Source organism: Taeniopygia guttata, chromosome 1A (assembly GCF_048771995.1).
Source record: "Taeniopygia guttata chromosome 1A, bTaeGut7.mat, whole genome shotgun sequence".
Lineage (NCBI taxonomy): Eukaryota > Metazoa > Chordata > Aves > Passeriformes > Estrildidae > Taeniopygia > Taeniopygia guttata.
The window spans coordinates 24,284,096-24,292,586 of NC_133025.1; the positions used below are offsets into that span (position 1 = coordinate 24,284,096).

General features: G+C 38.0%; 1 long non-coding RNA gene across 1 annotated transcript in view; it reads left to right on the forward strand.

The window, feature by feature from the left end:
- LOC115490941 (uncharacterized) overlaps positions 1-8,137 on the forward strand; it is a 208,733-nt gene extending 200,596 nt beyond the window's left edge. The window contains exons 3-5 of the long non-coding RNA XR_012052718.1: positions 1,341-1,412; positions 4,318-4,365; positions 6,212-8,137. This is a non-coding gene — a long non-coding RNA (uncharacterized lncRNA). The remainder of the gene's footprint in view (positions 1-1,340; positions 1,413-4,317; positions 4,366-6,211) is intronic.
- The last annotated feature ends 354 nt before the right edge of the window (positions 8,138-8,491 follow it).

Consider the following 8,491-nt stretch of genomic DNA (forward strand, 5'->3'; position numbering starts at 1 on the left):
AACTGTTTTAAATAGACTCTGCTTGTTGCATGTGATGAAATGGATGCAACCTGCATTTTCACAGTGAGTTTGAAAATACAGTACATACTCAGCTTTGGGATCACCACGAAGTCTCATGAAAAAGCAGTATACCAGGATGTTTGTTCTCTTGCTCCAGTAGAGATATATTTTGCCCAGTGCTTGATTTGCAGTTGATTGCAGGACAATGGTATGGGTAGGGTCAAAAAAAATCACTCTTTTCCTAGCTTGCTGCCTGCCCATCCCATTGATAGGAAGCAGATGAGTGGTTTCAGTGCTGAGTTGTTTCCTCTGACGATTGTTAATGCTGAAAGGAAAGCTGAAGTGTAAAGGGACATGGAAGAGTCCATTACTACCCACAATGAGTGCACAGGATAACGCACAAGCCTGCTGAGAACTGTTACAAGTAGAAATAGCAGGGAAACCTGTAGGGCCAGGAATTCTGCAGATTGACTGGGATGTATTTCATTGAGAATGCTCAGCATTTTCATTTAAAATACTCAGAAGACCTCTTGTGATAGGCTGACAAGGAGGGATCTAAAAAAAAAAATAAGAACGCAGCTGCAGAACAGAGGCTGTTCAGTCTAACTGTTCCTCTAAGAGGTGTCAGAAGGAAAAGAAGTTAACTTTCACCATTTGTACAGAGAATTATTCTGATATTTTTAAAAATACCATTTTGAGACAGGACTGTGAGAAAATGTCTTTTCTTTCCATTTTGTTCCATTCAGAAACATTATTTCCAGATCACTGTGACATGAAAGAGAATGTGTTTACACAGTAATACAGAGTGCCTCTGACAGAACATAGCTGAGGGCAATGTAATATGGAGAAAGATGCCTCATAAATTCCATCCCATTTCATGACCATCCAGAAAAGGTGGTTTTGTTCAGACACTGATCAAAAACCAGCTGTCATCATGTAGGCAAGAATGATTAACAGTAGACAATGAGAGCATTTACCCAGAGCTCACCAAGGAGTGGGCGGTGGGCAGAAAACTAAAGAAAATTCAGGAACAGAGCTGAAGCCTGACATAATTAACAAAAGCATGTTTTTGTAATAAGTATGCCCTTAATAGCCAGAATAATTTGCTGCTTAGTAAGTGCTCTGTACAAGTCAGTTTATATGGCCGTGGGTAACAATGCCCAAACATTCCTGGTTTGCAGAGAAGTGCTACATGCCTTCTCTGTGTGCAATGTTTGAAGGTATTACAAAGTTATTGTCCCTGTAACATCTGCAAACTATGACTAGCAAATAAAGAATCAGACAAGTTCAGTGCTGGCTGTGCCATTCTTTCCACTGACAAACTTATTCTCTCTTATCAGCCCTGGAAACATTTGCGCTCTGGGCATCCAAGTCCTGATGGCTGCGAGAAAGCTGACAGTATAGCAAAAAAGGTAAGCAGTTCAACTCAAGCTGGAGTGGTAGAGATTGGATGAGAATGAAAGCAAGGAAAAGAAAAAAAACCTCATATCGAAAGTGTTGCTTTTCCCCTTTGAATATTATACAAATCTCCACTAAAAACCTCTACAACACGAATTTATAGAACACAATCTTGATGGAGACGAATTCTGCCACTTGTGTACTCTGTCTGCAGCAGCTTTTGTACACAATATCCCAAAGAAGTTGAGTGCTGCCCAAGTTTTATGTTTCCCAGGTACAGAAGTTACAGGAACTATGAATCTTATCTGTGTTTTTTATCTCAGCATGCTTGGAAGAGAGAAGGGGGCTTGGCCTTTGGAGTCTGCACATATCTAAGCCAAATATTTCATGTCAGCTCAAGTTCAGAGAAAGAAAAGAGAGACATTCAGAACAAAGAAATTGTTTGCATTCTGGGACTGACCTTTTGCAGGTGGAAATCAGGGTGGCTCATTATTTTGAAAACCTGCGGAATGGAGGGGTTGAAAGGCTGATAGCATGTATCCCTATTATTTGCTATGTGAGACAGACTTATTTGGTCTGATTTCTCTGTGAGGAGGATTTTAAAGATACTGAAGTACAGATCCATATGGTAAAGGTTTTTTGTGAAAGAAGTTGTTTGTGGTTTATTAGTTGTGTTCTGGAGTAATTGAGGTTAACTGCTGAAGCAATATTTGTTCCTTGTTAACGGTCAAAGGGTTTGGTAGAGAAAAAACGCTGTTAAAATAGTTGTTTAAAGTTCCTTTCAAAGCAGGGTGTCAGTTCTGCCAGCACATCAATTATAGCCACTGAATACCTGTTCCCGTGAGGCAACTCTTTACAATTTGAATGGAGGAGAACCAAGGAGACATGTATGGTAACTAAAGCTTGAGCCCAGGTGGTTGCTGGGCACAGGGCAGCATTGAAGTCTGGCATAACAAGAGAAACACTATCACTGAATTCTGGTTTTTGGACAGTAGGAGAAAGGGAAGAAGCATTAAACAGTTTTCCCATCAAAATGTGCCTAAGTGTGCCCACCTAGGTTAATAGTCTAGTAGATGCACTTTGGAATTAGGTTAATAGTCTAGTAAAGACTATTAATATAGGTCACCTAGGTTAATAGTCTAGTAGATGGACTTTGGAATTTGGATCTACCGAAGTCCAGTTCCATTGCTAGTAACTATTCTCACTGCTAAGGGATACTGGTGGTTTTTAAAGAGCTCTGGATGTAGAGCTCAGGTTAGATAACAATGATGCTAACATCTGTCTGGGTGGTTGATTGAGAATTTCAATTCCATTCACAGATCAGAATTCAAGATTGAAAAGTCAGTCCGTTCATTGAGGAAAGGCAGACTCTCTGACTATGGACCCCACCTACCAGCTCAACTTTGCAACCATAATAGAAGCCCTTTTATGACTCTAGCAGTGCACTGCACACTTTTGTGACAGGCAGGTAACTGCTTTGGGTATGCCAATAGATAAAAATTTAATAATTTATGACCAGATAAGAGATAGGTAAATATTTTTTGATGGGAGCTGGCCAAGTGCTGACCTGCAGGACAGTTATTAATTAGGATCAACTCCAAGGACTTAACAGAAATATTCGGCCACTGCCAGGAAATCAGAGTGGCAGATTCAGGGGTGGCTGTTGTGGTTTCTGGTTCCTCTGCACTCATTTAAGGGATCCCTCATTTTTAGTGGTGGGGTTAAAGTGTCATTTCGTCAAATGTAAAAATGTTTGTTATTTTTTTCAAGTGATTGTATGTCACCATGTGCACCTAAAGTTTGTTTTATGTGGGTTTGGTAGATTGCTGTTCTCACAGGCTTCTTGGATATGGGTTTCTTGTTAACTGCAGTTGCATTTTTTTGTCTGAGCCATTTTGGGAGAAAAATCAGCATCTTACATACTTTTGATAAAACTAGGTCTTTTTAAAATTTTCAGTGAGGTGGTAACAACAAGATTATTTGTCTTGTGTGCCAGTAAAAACCACAATATCCTGCTTCTTCCCCTCTGTTGGCTGGTTAGTGTATTTTTCTGTGATTTTCAGGCTTTAATTTCCAGCCTGAGGCTGAAAAAGCTGAGAACACAGAACCCACAGCTTATTTATAGAGTGGTTCTGCTAACCACAGTGGCATTGTACAAAGATAGGCAGCATTGCAGACTGTTCTAGTCTCAGAACTATTAATATATACTGTCTGCAAGGATATCTACTTTGCAAATTGTGGATATTTTAGCTGCATATATACCAGCTTAGCTAAGCCAGATAATAATATTTTTGGGTGAGAATAAATGAGTAGGAAAAGCTAGATACCAAAAGTATTCTAATCATATAGTGCATTATTTTAACTTACAGAGGCAGCTTACTGTACTTTTTTGTTTAAAAATTTAGCAGAAGGATTTGCTTAGACTGGGAATTTGTCTTCCTGCTAAAAAAAAAAAAAGGGAGACAAACTATGCTCAGCTCCTGATGTGAAACATCTTCAGAAACAATGATAATTAAAAAAATGAACTAAACCAAATATGTGTTAAAAATTCTGCCTTTCACAGTATCAGTAGAGTTGTCAGTACTATTGCTTTTACATCTGGGTGCCAAAATTTCCTCTCAGCCAGTTTCTTAGTATCTTGTTTCACAACCTTTTGTCACCATGCAAGGAAAAAGAGAAAGCTTGTTGTTTCTAATTCCTTGTTAGAAGGAAGAAAACTTAATTGTCTTTACAAGGGCTTTCCCTCTTTTTCATTGAAAAACATCAATCTAGAAATTTCTTGTCTCACAGCAAAAAAGTATATTATATATGTTTCATTTTGTTTTCCAATTTTATAAGGTGGAGATACATGAAGTGTGTTTTAGGACAGATAGCTTTAAAAAGTGATTTATCATTTATTTTTTTTTTTTTATTTTAAAGTGTCTAAGCCAGCGAATCATAACTGGAAATGGAAATGGATTTCTATAGGTATGAAGCATGCCGAATACTAATGCCCAGTCTGATTTTGTATTTCTGTTTACTTTATCACTGACATGCCACTGTTTTTTTAAATTACCTTGGTGTCCTGCAGGATAAGATAGTAACATACTTCCCTTTGGCTTTCAAGCGGTAATTAAGTTTGGCTTAGTTTACCATTTTAATGAGGAGAACTCCCTACACAATTCTCTGTATCACGAATAAACACTGATTCCTGTTTATTCTTACTGAGAGATCTGTTAGTATTTTACTATGCTAACATCTGTACCTTTAAACAAAGTGCACATGTTTAAAAAAATCTATGAATGAATAGATGTGTAGTTGGGTTTATGGAATATTAAGCCAATGAAAACCTCAAAGGTAAACAATCAGTGAAAGCCTCCTGAGCTTATCTAATTAACACTCCTAAAAATGTGAACCTGTTAGGAGAAGTATTCCTGTATGTTTTGACACATTTCTTTGTTCTTCTACCCATCAAGATACAATCCTTACACAATAGAAACCCAGGTGTTGTTTAATGTCTGGGTAACTGAGAATAGAATAAGGGCTATACTGCTCTTATATTCTGTTTACATGTTTTATATCTTGGATCTCTCAGGAATGTGCTCCAGCCCTATCTAGCCAGCTTAAGCAGGCTGTCTTCCCATGGGAGCAGCATTGTGATGGGAGGGACAGGACAGCCACAGCATCCTCCTGAGTGGGGACTGGGTGTGTGGATCCTGCAGCTTAGAAGTTCTTGCTCCCGTGGATGAAACATAACCCTTGTGAGCTGGACACAACAGGACTGTATGTGGGAGGCAGTGCTGATGCAGACAGTGAAGATGTTTCCATCCTGTATAGGGGCCAGCAAGAGGAATGGTTTGTATTACAGTTCTTGCACTGAAATGAAGCCAGGGACTATTCCCTGCTAATTTAATGTAATATGCTTGTGTTAAAATTCAGAAGTAAAATTGCATGGCTTCATGAAGTGTCCTGTGATGGAACTATCTGGGTTTACCATAAGAGCAATGGCTGTGCTTAGGTGGTGCTATCTATTCTAAAGAACCTGCTTTTACCAGGCAAAGTTTTTATTTAGAGACGCCTGAATAATAGGAAAGCATTTTCTAGTGGTAGTATACATGATACTCCCTAAGAATGCATGTAGTCACCTCTGAGAATATTATTATTGAGATGACAACATTAAAGTAAAATATTGAACTGGTGAATCCTAGAGTGTGAGCAGTGGCTTCTTCTAGTGAGGAAATGAAAGATAAATTCCCTTTACAGGAGAAAAGAGAAGGCTTTATCCAATGCTTTTATTGTAGAGTGTGTGCCTTTTCCATGAAATTACTTTTGGAGCATCTGGAGAACTATGACATGGATACCTCTCAGAACCAACATTCCCTATAAACACATGTTTAATTTAATGTTTTGCCTAGAACACGTTCACTGATTGAACACTGGTAACCTTATAGCATCTGTAGTGCTAATTTGTATCTATGGAACGTTTTTAACTTCAATAAGAAACAGCCTTGTGGTTGTGCAGTGTGAGATGCCACATGTATAACTTTCCTAGCGTCCTGTAAAATAGCGAATTCATGTTTTTAATGAAATTTGGGTGTCTCTTGAGCAGACATTGCCTTGCTTCACAGTAAATCAGCTCCAGTACCTTTTACACACAAGAATTTACCAAGAGCATCTCTCAGAAAGGTCAGCAGATTGCTCAGTCAAAACCTCTTTCCAAGTTTGAGATTGCACAAACTTCAGTCTTGAGAAACATTCCCTTGAGTGCGTCCCGTTTCTAATAATATTGTGCCAATTTAACAGTGAAGTTTCAGTATGTTTCTTCTTGAAACAGGTTGCTAAGACACACTATCCTGTTTTGTGTTCACCATTTGGACAATGCTTTGCTGTATGTACACAAGGAGAATTTGAAGAACATGGGCTGCTGATTGATCCAGCACCAAAGAGCTTCTTTCCATGAGCACCTATAGCACGAATGTCTCCACCAAGAAGGTGGGTGGCAACACGACTTTATTTAGATTTTGTTCAATGGTTGAGACAAATATTACATTTTTTATCAATGTCTTGCATTGCAACAAAGAAATCCTGGGGCCCACTTCAGTCAGTAGAAAACACATCTGGCAGTTCAGTGCTGACACTGTAATCATTATTTCCCAATGGCCTGTTGCAGTACTTTCCAACCTCTCATTGTTCATGACTTAATCACTTCCCATCTTAACTATTTCTGCTGCCACTTTTGTGCTCTTAAGTCTCAGAGCTTCTGAGTGTCCAAAGTTCAGGGGCTAAATCATGAATTCACTCAAGGAAATGGTTCCACCCTTCTCATTCATTGTAGGCTGGTGCTCTACACAGCTTTAAGGACAATTCAGACTTTGCCCTTTGTCTTTCAGACCTTTCCTCTATAAGCTGAAACACTCTGATGTCTGTGGATACTCTGATGGTGATTCTAATGCATGATGATCAAAGGGACTCCATGCTACCACATTTCATATGTTAATTGTAAATAAAAAATTCCCATGAACTACAAGTATTGTGTTAGGCATCATTGTGAGAAAGAGTTCCCAAGGGGTCTGTGAACATTGTCTTCTACACATGGCTTTCAGGATGGCAATGAACTCCAGATATCATCTGGAAATCCCTAAAGAATTTAGTTTTCAGTGGTATTGTGAAACTCTGAGATTCTCTTAGTGGCAGCAGCTACATATTTAAATATACACGGCCATTGCAAACAAAAAGATTAGGTAAAATTGTGGCCATCTCCAATTCAATAATAAACCAAAATTATTCAATATTTATCTCTTCAAAATTTGCCCATTGTAAAAGTGGAAATGCTATAATCTAAACATTTAACCAAAGTTAGTACTTCTGCAGTTAGCAGAAGGAAAGGCTCTTCAGAAGGAGATTTGGCTAGTGATTTAAGATGTGTGTTTTATAGGCTATAATATCCTTAGGAGTTAATTTATCTCTCCTTACTGTAGAGAGTATAAGGGACAGACTCAGAATAAAACCCAGCTGTTTTCATGTTTGCGTTGCCTTTCACGGTTTTGTCTACACAGCCTTAGGCTCAGTTCTGCAGTGTGCATGGTGTGATCCTGCCCAGAGACACCTTGATTTCAGTGGAAGGGCAGGTAGGGGGGTTGGGTCACAATCCAGGTTGCATCAATAAAATTATATTTTTTTCCCTATATTTTGCTTAAAGCAAGTATAAAATAATTTTAATACTATTTTATTAGGATATGCAGGAACATCCTGATTCATGGGAAATAACAGGAAATTTTAAGGTTCTGTGTTTACACTTCTAAACACATTTTGAATGATTTTCCACCAAATGGTAAATCTCATTAATGTAAAGCCCTGCTCAAGATACTAACCTTCTTAAATGTTGCTCTACTGTGAAAACCATTAGCAAGTAAAGACTACACAGAAATTGGTACAGGTTAGTTTAGTTAAGCTGTAGTTACTTTGCAGATCTCTTCCAATTTTACACATATTTTTAAACTTAGAGTATATCAGAAAAAAGATGTAATCCATTTGAACTAGAACACCTTCTATCAGCGTGTGTTGCATTTCCACTGGCTTTCACTTTTCAGCCTGTGTCTCTTTGTGGTTGTTTCTCGCTTACCTCAACATTTGTTTCTTATTTAGGCCATGATTTTGTGAACAAATTATTGCAAACTAGGTGCCAATTTACCCTCAAGAGTTATTTTTTGGTGGATGCCTGTGTGCAAATACCAGCCACTGCGTGTTTTATCAAATTTCTAAAAATTTATCAGTTATATATTAATTTTCTATTAAATTAATCAGTTAAAGAAAATTTTAGAAATGAGTGAAAATGGAAAATACTAATTTATCTGTGAGAGATTCAGGAGCTATTGGATAATTAGGCTTTACAAAAGTGTTTAGAAGTGGCAGATTGTAGCAGAATGTAGAGGTTCCACTTTTTTCTATCATCTTGTGTTCATAAAATTAGTCATCATTTGCTTCCCCTAGTTTTGCCTTACACAATAGATATAGAGGAATCCACTGGGATAACCATGGAGTTCCAAAGCATTGAACTATATTTATTTAGATTACAAAAACAAAAGCAGCAAACTTGACTGATGAACATCACAGA